Source organism: Aegilops tauschii, chromosome 5, assembly GCF_002575655.3.
Source record: "Aegilops tauschii subsp. strangulata cultivar AL8/78 chromosome 5, Aet v6.0, whole genome shotgun sequence".
NCBI lineage: Eukaryota > Viridiplantae > Streptophyta > Magnoliopsida > Poales > Poaceae > Aegilops > Aegilops tauschii.
The window spans coordinates 126899709-126914210 of record NC_053039.3 but is presented as its reverse complement, the minus strand read 5'-3'; positions in this window follow the sequence as shown (position 1 = coordinate 126914210).

Genomic DNA, 14502 nt, shown 5'->3' with positions numbered 1-14502 from the left:
AATACTTACAGCTGGAGCCGGGTTAAGGTGTAACACCCTGAGGATCATGCTACAGTAACTCTCTGTGGTTAAGCTAATCATGTTGCTAAACAGGGCATGATCACATTTGGAATCACATTTCTTTTCAAACTCCTAATTCAAACTTCAATTAAAATTAAAGTGGAAAATAAAAGTTTTCAAAAATTTAAACAAAAATGTTCGGTGGGTGCCAAATAATACACTGGTAATTATGGTGGAGAAAACACATTTTTATAAAATACCTAAATACTTTTAAATGAAATAAAACAGAAAAGAAAATAAACAAATAAAAAGAAAATGCAAAAGAACACAGACAAAGAAAAAGAAAAAGGAGAAGGCCCCCCCCACAGCACCCCTGGCCCAACTGGGCCGACCCCCGGCCCAGCCCACCTCTCCCACTCGCCCCCCTTCCCTGTTCCCCCGACCGGGGTCGGAACAGGGGCAGTCCCCGCCGCACACCCTCGCCGGCGACGGGGAGGATAAGGACGCCAGCTCCCCCCGCCTCCTCGGGCCCCTCTCCCACTCACCCCCGCTCACCTCTCGGCCCCTGCGCCTCTCTCTTTTCCCCCCAGATCCGCGCCGCTCTTTCCTTCCCCACGCCCGACGCGGTCGCCGCCGTTCCCGTCGTTCACACGGCCACCGTGCCCACCTCGCCGCCCCACGTTGTCTCCAAGGACCGCCGTCGCCCGCTGCTTCGTCTGGTGCAGCCCGTTGGAGACCGGAGCCCCTACAACGAGCACACCGAGCTCGTCTTCAACTTCGGACGCCGGAGACCCCCTTCTTCCCCGGCGCCGACCTGCTGCTCCTAAGCCTCTCACTGGCCTCCGTGTGCCGCGCGGTGAGCCTCTCCCCCCTCCTCCCCTGTCCTTTCTCTCTCGCGCGCCCCCTAGCTGCTTCCCCACGCGCGCCCGAACGCCGCGCCGCGGAGCTCGCCGCCGGCAAGGCTCCGGTGACCAATTGGTCATGGGCGTAGGCCCGTTAGCTCGACCGCATCGTGCCGCACCCGCCTAGCTAGTTAGTTCGGCCGCTCGCGCGCTCTAACGCCACACCCGCCACAGCCCGAAGCACCTCGCCGCCGGTGAGCTCGAAGCGCTCGCCCCCGCCCGTTCCAGCCACTCCGGCCACCACCGTTGGACGCGCGGCGCCGAGCCGCGTCGAACGCGCCCAGCCACAACCCTGCAGACCCCCTGTGCGCGAAACCCGCGCCCCTCCCGAGCCGCGCCGCCGCGTTTGGCTCGTCGGAGTCGCTCCGGCGCCGGCCGCCGACATGGCTGGCCTGGGGCCACCCCAGTGCCACTGCTAGTGGGCCCCGTGGGCCCCGTTGACTGGGTCAACCCAGTCAACGTGCTGACTGGGCAGGCCCAGCCACTAACATGTGGGCCCCCCTTCTGTTAATTAGTCTAGCAATTATTTTATAAATAAAAATAATTATATTAACTAATCACTCACTGACATATGGGGCCCACCCCTCTAATTAGACTGTTAGTTTAGTTTAAATTACTGTTAGACTAACAGAGGCTCACATGTGGGTCCCACTGGACCCACCTGTCTGTTTTGACTGGTCAGCCGACCTGTTGACCTGCTGACGTCAGCATTACCTCATGCTGACGTCATAATTCATTTTTTGCTTAATTCAAATAATTCCAGAAATTCAAATAAACTTTGAAAATTCATATCTTTTAAACCGTAACTCGGATGAAAATGTTTTCTATATGAAAGTTGCTCAGAACGACGAGACGAATCAGAATACGCAGTCCGTTCGTCCACCACACCTCCCTAACCTATCGAACTAGCAACTTTCCCCCTCCGGTCCGTCTGTCCGAAAACGTGAAACATCGGGAATACCTCCCGGATGTTCCCCCCCTTCCCCAGTACCACCTACTGTCGCATTAGGACACACCTAGCACCGCTCATTTTCATGTCACGCATCGTCATGCTTATGTTTGCATTGTATTTACTGTTTCTTCCCCCCCTCTTCTCTCCGGTAGACTACGAGACCGACACTGCTGCTGCCCAGTTCGACTACGGAGTCGACGACCCCTACTACTTGCCAGAGCAACCAGGCAAGCCCCCCCCTTGATCACCAGATATCGCCTATGCTTCTCTATACTGCTTGCATTAGAGTAGTGTAGCATGTTACTGCTTTTCGATATCCTATCCTGATGCATAGCCTATCCTTGCTACTACTGTTGATACCTGTACCTGCAATCCTACATGCTTAGTATAGGATGCTAGTTTTCCATCAGTGGCCCTACATTCTTGTCCGTCTGCTGTGCTATACTATCGGGCCGTGATCACCTGGGCGGTGATCACGGGTATATACTTATATACTATATACATGACACATGAGATGACTAAAGTCGGGTCGGCTCGTAGGAGTACCCGCGAGTGGATCTTTGTGGCGGAGCGACAGGGCAGGTTGAGACTACCTAGGTGAGAGGTGGGCCTGGCCCTGGTCGGCGTTCGCGGTTACTTAACACGCTTAACGAGATCTTGGTATTTGATCTGAGTCTGGCCATTTGGTCTATACGCACTAACCATCTACGTGGGAGTAGTTATGGGTATCCCGACGTCGTGGTATCAGCCGAAGCTCTTTTGACGTCAGCAACTGAGTGGCGCGCACCGCATTGGACCGTAAGCTCGCGCTTGTATTAAGGGGGCTAGGTCTGCTTCCGGCCGCATACGCAACGTGCAGGTGTGCATAGGGCGATGGGCCCAGACCCCTGCGCGCATAGGTTTAGACCGGCGTGCTGACCTCTCTGATGAGCCTAGGTGGGGCTGCGACGTGTTGATCTTACGAGGCCGGGCATGACCCAGAAAAGTGTGTCCGGCCAAATGGGATCGAGCGTGTTGGGTTATGTGGTGCACCCCTGCAGGGAAGTTTATCTATTCGAATAGCCGTGTCCTTCGGTAAAAGGACGACCCGGAGTTGTACCTTGACCTTATGACAACTAGAACTGGATACTGAATAAAATACACCCTTCCAAGTGCCAGATACAACCCGGTGATCGCTCTCTAACAGGGCGACGAGGAGGGGATCGCCGGGTAGGATTATGCTATGCGATGCTACTTGGAGGACTTCAATCTACTCTCTTCTACCTGCTGCAAGATGGAGATGGCCAGAAGCGTAGTCTTCGACAGGACTAGCTATCCCCCTTTTATTCTGGCATTCTGCAGTTCAGTCCACTAATATGCCCCTTTACACATATACCCATGCATATGTAGTGTAGCTCCTTGCTTGCGAGTACTTTGGATGAGTACTCACGGTTGCTTCTCTCCCTCTTTCCCCCTTTCCTATCTATCTGGTTGTCGCAACCAGATGTTGGAGTCCAGGAGCCAGACGCCACCGTCGACGACGACACCTACGACACCGGAGGTGCCTACTACTACGTGCAGGCCGCTGACGATGACCAGGAGTAGTTAGGAGGATCCCAGGCAGGAGGCCTGCGCCTCGTTCGATCTGTACCCCAGTTTGTGCTAGCCTTCTTAAGGCAAACTTGTTTAACTTAGGTCTGTACTCAGATATTGTTGCTTCCGCTGACTCGTCTGTGATCGAGCACTTGTATTCGAGCCCTCGAGGCCCCTGGCTTGTATTATGATGCTTGTATGACTTATTTATGTTGTAGAGTTGTGTTGTGATATCTTCACGTGAGTCCCTGACCTTGATCGTACACATTTGCGTGCATGATTAGTGTACGGTCAAATCGGGGGCGTCACAAGTTGGTATCAGAGCCGACTGCCTGTAGGAATCCCCCTTTCCACACTCCTTGGCCGAAGTCGAGTCTAGACATTACAAAACTTTTACTAACATGGCTGTGTGTCTTACGGGCCCACGTCGCCATTGGGTGGTACTAGTATCTTTTACTCCTCGACCTTTACTCTGGGACTCTGAACTCTCTTCTACTCGGGTTAAATGAATTTACTAACTTTAACACTAGGATCTCGTGACCGCATTCACCCCAAAGTTGGATAAGCCATAGTTGTTTCTTAGAATAGTATTTTGAACAATTCACACACTGTCATTTGACTCCTTTGAAACGTCTTTGCTTTCAGATGGAACCCACGAGGCAGGTCGTTCGTCACACGACGGCCATTGGTGCCTCGGGATCACCTGCGGTGCTAGCTGAGATGATGACCTATCTGGGTTATCGCTGGCACCCTGAGTACACCGTCTACGAGGAGTACCAGGACTTTAACCAGGAGCAGTACCGTGCCATCGTCCACCTCTACTCTCGGGAGTACGACTCCACTACTGTGCTGCACACCGCACATGGTGTTGGTGTGACCATCGATATGGCTGTCCACGATGCTGCCTATGCTGCTCTGACACGTCTTCGTGGAGAGTATCAGGAGTTGGACACCTCCCCTTTCAGGCACATTGCTATCGCATCTGATGTTGGTGCGGAGGGATACTATACTGCTGCCTACTCCACTGTCACCCGAGAGCCCTTCTACCATCAGCACCTGGTTCTGCATGCTGATGGGCTGGATCGAGCTAACCGAGATCTTCGCCACGAGATGTACACCACCCGTCAGCACCTTTACCGTGCTCTGACGCTGCTGCACCCCTTTGTCCGATCTGGACAGGTACCGCGTACTGCGATCTACCCAGCCAGGACCGTGATGCCCCACGGTGTCGGTTGGCCAGAGGTGGGAGGCTACTCTCCCGCACTTGGTCCTCTTCTGCCACCTGAACGTCGGGCTCTACACCTGAGTATCCGCGGCCCCCAGTCTGCTGACGTGGAGGGCTATCCGTTGCCTCACTACCAGCTGTCGGGCTACGATTACCTCCACAGTACCTCTTGGGACTGATGTAGGCTTGCTTGCAGTGTTAGATGCATTCGCCGCGAGCCTGTGTGCCGCCTATGATGTTTAGTCTATGTACTGAACTCTGTGTACTGAACTCTATGCATGACCCCTTTTGTAAGCTATGCCGACTACTATGTAGTAGCTATCGTGCTCCTTTCTTTATGCATGTTTCATCATGAATGATTCTTGTCATTGCAAATTTCTCAATGCTGAACTACCCCTGTTATATATCAGCAGGATGGTTAGACCAGGTGGTCGTGGTCGTGGTGGCGATGCCCCACCACCACCTGAGTACATGGCTGGTATGATCCAACAGTTTGAACTGAACCGCCAATTCATGGAAAATATGATGGCTCAGTTTCCTCGCCCCAATATGAACCAGCAGCCAGCTCAAGTGACTCTTCAAGATTCCATACGCCTCAACCCAACCATCTACCGCAGCTCAACTCAGCCCCTGGATGCTGATGACTGGCTCCGTGACATCACCTATGAGATGGAGTCTGCTGATGTAGCCCCTGCCAGCTATGTCACCTTTGCTTCCTTCTTCTTGAAGGGACCCGCAGCTCAATGATGGGACAGCCACAGGCGTACTCTGCCAGCTGGAACAATCATCACATGGCCAGACTTCCAAGCTGCTTTCCGTGCCCGCTTCATTCCTCAAGGAGTCATGGACCGGAAGAAGCGTGAGTTCCGCAACCTCACCCAAGGCAACAAAACTGTCGAAGCTTATCAGCGGGAGTTTCTGGACTTGTCTCGCTATGCTGAAGAAGACATTGCAACTGATGCACGCAGACAGGAGAAGTTCCGTGATGGCCTTCAAGCTGACATCAAGCTCGCACTTCTAGTGCATGACTTTGCTGATTTCGCCACCTTGGTGAACAAGGCCATCAATGTCGAAACTGTTCTGCAGGAATACCAGAGCTCTCACAGGCGCAACCGTGACACGGGCTCATCTTCGGGCTCGCCCGCACAGAAGCGTAAGATATGGATCCCGAATAGCATGTACCGTCCAAATGCATCTGCCCCAAGGCAGACCTATGCTGCACCTCGTCTGCCTCCACCACCCTCTAGGCAGTCAAGACTTCCAGCTCCACCATCCCAAGCTCCTGTTCCCACTCCCAATAATGGTCTGTGCTACAAGTGTGGACAACCAGGTCACCGTGCCAGGGACTGCCATCAGAATCAGAATCAACTTGCCCTCCCAGCAACTGGCCGTGGTAACAATCAGCCCCGCAACAACAATGCTAAGTCTTATGGTCGTGCTCATGCCAACCACGTTGATCTCAACGAAGCTCAAGACCAGCCTGCTACTGTGATGGGTACACTCCTCGTAAATTCAGTACCAGCATCCGTTTTATTCGATACAGGTGCATCGCATTCATTCATGTCAGAAGATTTTGCATACAAGCACGACGTTAAATGTGAGGAGATGAACACCTCTGTATTGGTCAAAACCCCCGTGGGACAGTGTCAAACCTCCTTGGTTGGCATCGATGTCCCCGTGGAAATCGAAGGGCTGGAATTCTATGCCTCTCCCATTATCCTAAAGACGTCTAACATCGACCTCATTTTGGGTATGGATTGGTTGAAAGCGCATACTGCTTCTATAGTTTGCGCCACTAAGACCGTCCATCTGCTACACCCTTCAGATGAAATAGTTGCTTACCAAGCTCATCTGGTGCAAAACGCCAGGCAAGGCTAATGTAATGGCTGATGCCTTGAGCCGCAAGTCTTACTGCAACCACCTCCAGGTTCATAAAGTTCAGCCCTCGCTTGTTGAAGAATTCAGGAAGCTGAACCTCCATATTGTTCCTCCGGGTGCACTCACTCCCCCTCCTAAGGAGTTTGGCAAGGTGAACCTCCACGTTGTTACCCAGGGTTCCCTCAATACCCTAGTTGCTAAACCAGATCTCGAGGACAGCATCAAAAGGCTACAGAAGTATGACTCTGAAGCCCACAAGATTAAGCGCTACCTCGCAGAAGGAAAGCCCTCATTCTTCACTATTGCTGAAGATGGCACCTTATACTTCAAGGGCCGCCTAGTGGTGCCATGTGCAGAGAAAAACCTGGATATGACACAGGAAGTTATGAAAGAAGCTCATGATACGCCTCTGTGTATCCATCCTGGTAGTACAAAGATGTACCAAGACATCCGTCAGAGATTCTGGTGGTCTAATATGAAGCAAGCCATTGCTCGTTATGTTGCTGAGTGTGACGTTTGCCGTCGTATCAAAGCAGAACATCAAAGGCCTGCTGGAACTCTGCAACCTATCTCTATTCCTGAATGGAAATGGGACCATGTTGAGATGGACTTCGTCACTGGATTTTCCAAATCACAGAAAGGTAATGATGCTATTCTTGTCATCATTGACCGACTTTCCAAAGTTGCACATTTTCTGGCAGTCAAAGAAACGATCACTGCTAGCCAGTTGGCAACGCTCTATATGTCCAGGATTGTTTCACTCCACGATATTCCATTGGTTATCAGCTCAGACCGTGGCAGCTTATTCACTTCAAGATTCTGGGCAAGTTTCCAACAAGCTATGGGAACTCATCTGTCATTCAGTACTGCGTTTCATCCTCAATCGCAAGGACAAGTTGAACGCGTCAATCAAGTTCTCGAAGACATGCTTCGAGCTTACGTTATTTCCTTCGGAAGAAATGGGAGGAATCTCTCCCGTATGCTGAGTTCTCTTATAATAATAGCTATCAAGCTAGTCTGAAGATGGCCCCCTTCGAAGTGTTGTATGGACGAAAGTGCCGAACCCCTCTGAACTGGTCAGAAACTAGGGAACGTCCACTCTTCGGTCCGGATATTATCCAAGATGCCGAAGAACAAGTCCGCATTATTCGTGAGAATCTCAAGACTGCTCAGTCACGTCAGAAGAGTCAGTATGACCGTCATCATAAAGACATGGTCTATCAACCTGGCGAAAAGGCTTATCTTCGAGTCACACCTATGAAGGGTGCTCACCGCTTCGGGATCAAGGGCAAACTAGCTCCTCGCTATATTGGCCCATTCACTATTCTCGAAAGGCGTGGAAAAGTGGCATACCAACTGGAGCTACCGCCGAACCTTTCTCAGGTTCACGATGTGTTCCATGTGTCACAGCTCCGCCGTTGCTTCAAGGATCCAATCCGAGCTGTGGATCATGAAGTGCTCGAATTGCAGCAAGACCTCTCCTATAAGGAGGATCCGGTCCGCATTCTCGACCAAGCTAAACGCCGCACACGTCAAAAGGTGGTCAAGTTTCTCAAAGTCCAGTGGTCGCACCATTCTGAAGATGAGGCCACTTGGGAACGAGAGGATTGTCTGCGCGAAGAATACCCCGCACTGTTTCCTTCTACCTCCTAAATCTCGGGACGAGATTTCTTGTAGTGGAGGAGATTTGTAACACCCTGAGGATCATGCTACAGTAACTCTCTGTGGTTAAGCTAATCATGTTGCTAAACAGGGCATGATCACATTTGGAATCACATTTCTTTTCAAACTCCTAATTCAAACTTCAATTAAAATTAAAGTGGAAAATAAAAGTTTTGAAAAATTTAAACAAAAATGTTCGGTGGGTGCCAAATAATACACTGGTAATTATGGTGGAGAAAACACATTTTTATAAAATACCTAAATACTTTTAAATGAAATAAAACAGAAAAGAAAATAAACAAATAAAAAGAAAATGCAAAAGAACACAGACAAAGAAAAAGAAAAAGGAGAAGGCCCCCCCCCACAGCACCCCTGGCCCAACTGGGCCGACCCCCGGCCCAGCCCACCTCTCCCACTCGCCCCCCTTCCTTGTTCCCCCGACCGGGGTCGGAACAGGGACAGTCCCCGCCGCACCCCCTCGCCGGCGACGGGGAGGATAAGGACGCCAGCTCCCCCCGCCTCCTCGGGCCCCTCTCCCACTCACCCCCGCACACCTCTCGGCCCCTGCGCCTCTCTCTTTCCCCCCCAGATCCGCGCCGCTCTTTCCTTCCCCACGCCCGACGCGGTCGCCGCCGTTCCCGTCGTTCACATGGCCACCGTGCCCACCTCGCCGCCCCACGTTGTCTCCAAGGACCGCCGTCGCCCGCTGCTTCGTCTGGTGCAGCCCGTTGGAGACCGGAGCCCCTACAACGAGCACACCGAGCTCGTCTTCAACTTCGGACGCCGGCGACCCCCTTCTTCCCCGGCGCCGACCTGCTGCTCCTAAGCCTCTCACCGGCCTCCGTGTGCCGCGCGGTGAGCCTCTCCCCCCTCCTCCCCTGTCCTTTCTCTCTCGCGCGCCCCCTAGCTGCTTCCCCACGCACGCCCGAACGCCGCGCCGCGGAGCTCGCCGCCGGCAAGGCTCCGGTGACCAATTGGTCATGGGCGTAGGCCCGTTAGCTCGACCGCATCATGCCGCACCCGCCTAGCTAGTTAGTTCGACCGCTCGCGTGCTCTAACGCCGCACCCGCCCCATCCCGAAGCACCTCACCGCCGGCGAGCTCGAAGTGCTCGCCCCCGCCCGTTCCAGCCACTCCGGCCACCACCGTTGGACGCGCGGTGCCGAGCCGCGTCGAACGCGCCCAGCCACAACCCCGCAGACCCCCTGTGCGCGAAACCCGCGCCCCTCCCGAGCCGCGCCGCCGCGTTTGGCTCGTCGGAGTCGCTCCGGCGCCGGCCGCCGACGTGGCTGGCCTGGGGCCACCCCAGTGCCACTGCCAGTGGGCCCCGTGGGCCCCGTTGACTGGGTCAACCCAGTCAACGTGCTGACTGGGCAGGCCCAGCCACTGACATGTGGGCCCCCCTTCTGTTAATTAGTCTAGCAATTATTTTATAAATAAAAATAATTATATTAACTAATCACTCACTGACATATGGGGCCCACCCCTCTAATTAGACTGTTAGTTTAGTTTAAATTACTGTTAGACTAACAGAGGCTCACATGTGGGTCCCACTGGACCCACCTGTCTGTTTTGACTGGTCAGCCGACCTGTTGACCTGCTGACGTCAGCATTACCTCATGCTGACGTCATAATTCATTTTTTTGCTTAATTCAAATAATTCCAGAAATTCAAATAAACTTTGAAAATTCATATCTTTTAAACCGTAACTCGGATGAAAATGTTTTCTATATGAAAGTTGCTCAGAACGACGAGACGAATACGAATACGCAGTCCGTTCGTCCACCACACCTCCCTAACCTATCGAACTAGCAACTTTCCCCCTCCGGTCCGTCTGTCCGAAAATGCGAAACATCGGGAATACCTCCCGGATGTTCCCCCCCTTCGCCGGTACCACCTACTGTCGCATTAGGACACACCTAGCACCGCTCATTTTCATGTCACGCATCGTCATGCTTATGTTTGCATTGTATTTACTGTTTCTTCCCCCCTCTTCTCTCCGGTAGACTACGAGACCGACACTGCTGCTGCCAAGTTCGACTACGGAGTCGACGACCCCTCCTACTTGCCAGAGCAACCAGGCAAGCCCCCCCCCTTGATCACCAGATATCGCCTATGCTTCTCTATACTGCTTGCATTAGAGTAGTGTAGCATGTTACTGCTTTTCGATATCCTATCCTGATGCATAGCCTATCCTTGCTACTACTGTTGATACCTGTACCTGCAATCCTACATGCTTAGTACAGGATGCTAGTTTTCCATTAGTGGCCCTACATTCTTGTCCGTCTGCTGTGCTATACTATCGGGCGGTGATCACCTGGGCGGTGATCACGGGTATATACTTATATACTATATACATGACACATGAGATGACTAAAGTCGGGTCGGCTCGTAGGAGTACCCGCGAGTGGATCTTTGTGGCGGAGCGACAGGGCAGGTTGAGACTGCCTAGGTGAGAGGTGGGCCTGGCCCTGGTCGGCGTTCGCGGTTACTTAACACGCTTAACGAGATCTTGGTATTTGATCTGAGTCTGGCCATTTGGTCTATACGCACTAACCATCTACGTGGGAGTAGTTATGGGTATCCCGACGTCGTGGTATCAGCCGAAGCTCTTTTGACGTCAGCAACTGAGTGGCGCGCGCCGCATTGGACCGTAAGCTCGCGCTTGTATTAAGGGGGCTAGGTCTGCTTCCGGCCGCGTACGCAACGTGCAGGTGTGCATAGGGCGATGGGCCCAGACCCCTGCGCGCATAGGTTTAGACCGGCGTGCTGACCTCTCTGATGAGCCTAGGTGGGGCTGCGACGTGTTGATCTTACGAGGCCGGGCATGACCCAGAAAAGTGTGTCCGGCCAAATGGGATCGAGCGTGTTGGGTTATGTGGTGCACCCCTGCAGGGAAGTTTATCTATTCGAATAGCCGTGTCCCTCGGTAAAAGGACGACCCGGAGTTGTACCTTGACCTTATGACAACTAGAACTGGATACTGAATAAAATACACCCTTCCAAGTGCCAGATACAACCCGGTGATCGCTCTCTAACAGGGCGACGAGGAGGGGATCGCCGGGTAGGATTATGCTATGCGATGCTACTTGGAGGACTTCAATCTACTCTCTTCTACCTGCTGCAAGATGGAGATGGCCAGAAGCGTAGTCTTCGACAGGACTAGCTATCCCCCTTTTATTCTGGCATTCTGCAGTTCAGTCCACTAATATGCCCCTTTACACATATACCCATGCATATGTAGTGTAGCTCCTTGCTTGCGAGTACTTTGGATGAGTACTCACGGTTGCTTCTCTCCCTCTTTCCCCCTTTCCTATCTATCTGGTTGTCGCAACCAGATGTTGGAGTCCAGGAGCCAGACGCCACCGTCGACGACGACACCTACGACACCGGAGGTGCCTACTACTACGTGCAGGCCGCTGACGATGACCAGGAGTAGTTAGGAGGATCCCAGGCAGGAGGCCTGCGCCTCGTTCGATCTGTACCCCAGTTTGTGCTAGCCTTCTTAAGGCAAACTTGTTTAACTTAGGTCTGTACTCAGATATTGTTGCTTCCGCTGACTCGTCTGTGATCGAGCACTTGTATTCGAGCCCTCGAGGGCCCTGGCTTGTATTATGATGCTTGTATGACTTATTTATGTTGTAGATTTGTGTTGTGATATCTTCCCGTGAGTCCCTGACCTTGATCGTACACATTTGCGTGCATGATTAGTGTACGGTCAAATCGGGGGCGTCACATAAGGACATAGAAGGGGCACAGCCCCGTTTTGCTGCAGTTTTCAAGAGTTTCCCCAAGCAAGGACTTGGTCATTTCATTGAGGTCCTTCTCTTCAAGGAATGTTGAATTATACCGCAAGGGGTCGTTTACATCGCGTGTGTATGTGCACATTAAACCGGGGCGGCGGCTCAAAGGCATGATCCTCCAGCCAACCTAGCATCGGACCAAGTCAACACCGGTTAAGCCATTTGCCACCAAGGCCCTTATCTTGGTAAAAATGGGTCCATATTTGGCCCGTTCAGCAGAGCTGATCCGGACTAGAAGTGGGTGCCTTGGGTTGAGCCGGTGGATACGAAAACCCGGCAGAAGGTTCTCACTCGCCGGAGAGGTGTCTTGGCAATAAAACCAAGTCTGGCTCCAATCCTTAGGATGACTGGGAAGCGAGGTTGTAGGAAATACAATGTCCCTTCGTCTCTGGATAGAAATTCTGTCAAGTTCAAGGTTGGGCCCATCTGTCATTTCTGTTTGGCGGTTCAGATAGTAATATTCTTGGAAGAGGTCAACGATGTGTTCCTCTTGAAGGTACACTTCACAAAATACTTGAAAATTGTAGATGTTGGAGACTGAGTTGGGTCCGATGTCTTGAGGGTGAAGCTGACAGAAGTTCGGAACATCACGGAAGAACTTTGAGCCGGACGGTGAGAAGGCTCGGAGCATGTCATCAGAAAAAACTATAACTTCTCCTTCCTTTGGTTGAGGTGGAACTTCAGCTCCGAGAACCCGCTAGTGGATGGCATCTTTAGATGGCAAGACGCCCATATCAACAAACTCTTGGAGGGACCGCTCTGTGACATTGGAAACGACCCAGTTGCAGGAGGTGAAAGTCTTAGTCATTTTTATCAGGTGAAAGCCTAGAGAAGAAATCATGGCGGATCAAATTTGTGATGATAAGCTGCCCAATAGTAATGAGAAGGCAAGATTATTATGCAAAAATGGTTAGTGTGCAAAGATTAGTTGTTATGGAAGGAGAAATAGCATGGCTAAGCGGCAAGACACACCTAGGTGGTATCAACGTTGGACAGATGTTGGCGGTTTACCAGTTCATAAGTAAGCCGACTAGCATTTGGCGGGTCACAAAGTATCATGTGAGCCACCTATACATCAGTGATCAAACAGATATCTACAGATCTAGAAGTGGATGAAATTTCGTTAAGTGCTGGACAAACAAGTTCCACAGGTTCTGCTTATAATTTTTGGATCTACGACAGTTCGAAAAACAGGTGAAACTTAGTAAACCTAAAACACACAGGACGAACTACTGTGTTGGGGGGAGAATCTCAACAGAAGGGGATAGATCTATGGATGATAGTAGATACTAAAGTGATCAAAGCATGGCTTCTACACCGTGTCCGGGCTCGACTAAGTAACATGGTAGATGAACTACGGATGAACTTGATGAACCTCGACGGACATCAAAGGACTAAGTGAACCCTAATGCAGATTGGAAGCGAGGAGAGATGGGTACCTGGTGATGCTGATGAACAGTGGAGGGGCGCCGCCATTTTCTGGTTGAGATCAGGTTGATGCGACGGCCATGTTGATGCAGTTGACGGGGGCGGTTGAGCTCCGGAGGCGTCGGTCGTCGGGAGGAAGAAGAAGAAGAGGCAGAGGCAGGGGTAAAAGGTGAAAAGGAGGGCCATGTCCCTATTTATAAGGAGGTGATAAGATGGCATGCGCGGAGATCGAGGAGGCAAAATGATTATATTAACCACACAGGTGCCTCGATTTTCGGGAAGCCCATTAAGATAAAGATCCATTGAGATATCATGGGTCTTGTGCGAAATTAATGCACATGATGTCATGGCAAGTTATAATGATTCTGTTATATGATGACATGGCAGATTATAGCGTTTTGCATAACCTTCGGCACTGATGCAGTCTGTTAAGTTAAAATAGTAAAGATTGATGTGAACAAGTTCAAATCAACCTGGGCCTAATGTTGGGGATATAGCTCCGGGGTGTGACTCGCCCAGGAGGGGCCGGGTCACACCATCGGTGGTTTAATATGAAGATGGTCCAAGGAGGCCCAAGGGGAAGTATGAAGATGGCGGCTCTTGTAAGCAGGCCTGGTGAAGGCCCAAGACCTGGGCCTATGAACCGCCTTATGAAGACTTGCTGTGTAAGGCATGAGTAGTTAGAAACCGAGCCGATCACGTTGTGTGAGCCGGCCGGGACTCTGTAAGCCTCCGGGTCTCTACCTGTGTATATAAAGGTGAGACCCGGCGGCGAGTTAACTCGAGAGACAATCAATCGAGAACTAGGTCAAGCGTATTCGCTCCCTTGTAATCAAGACTCAAGCAATACAACTAAAAGCAGGACGTAGGATTTTACCTCCTTGCGAGGGGCCGAACCTGGGTAAACTCCTTGTGTCCTTTGTCCCGTTCAACCCCTTCAAGCTAACCTAGTTGCGATGGCTCCACACCTAAGTCCTTTAACCAGGGCATCTGCCGTGAAAAATCCACGACAGAGGGCTTCTACATCAACCTTGGTGCCCTTCCGTTGATGTGTGAGTAGTTTACCATAGACCTACGGGTC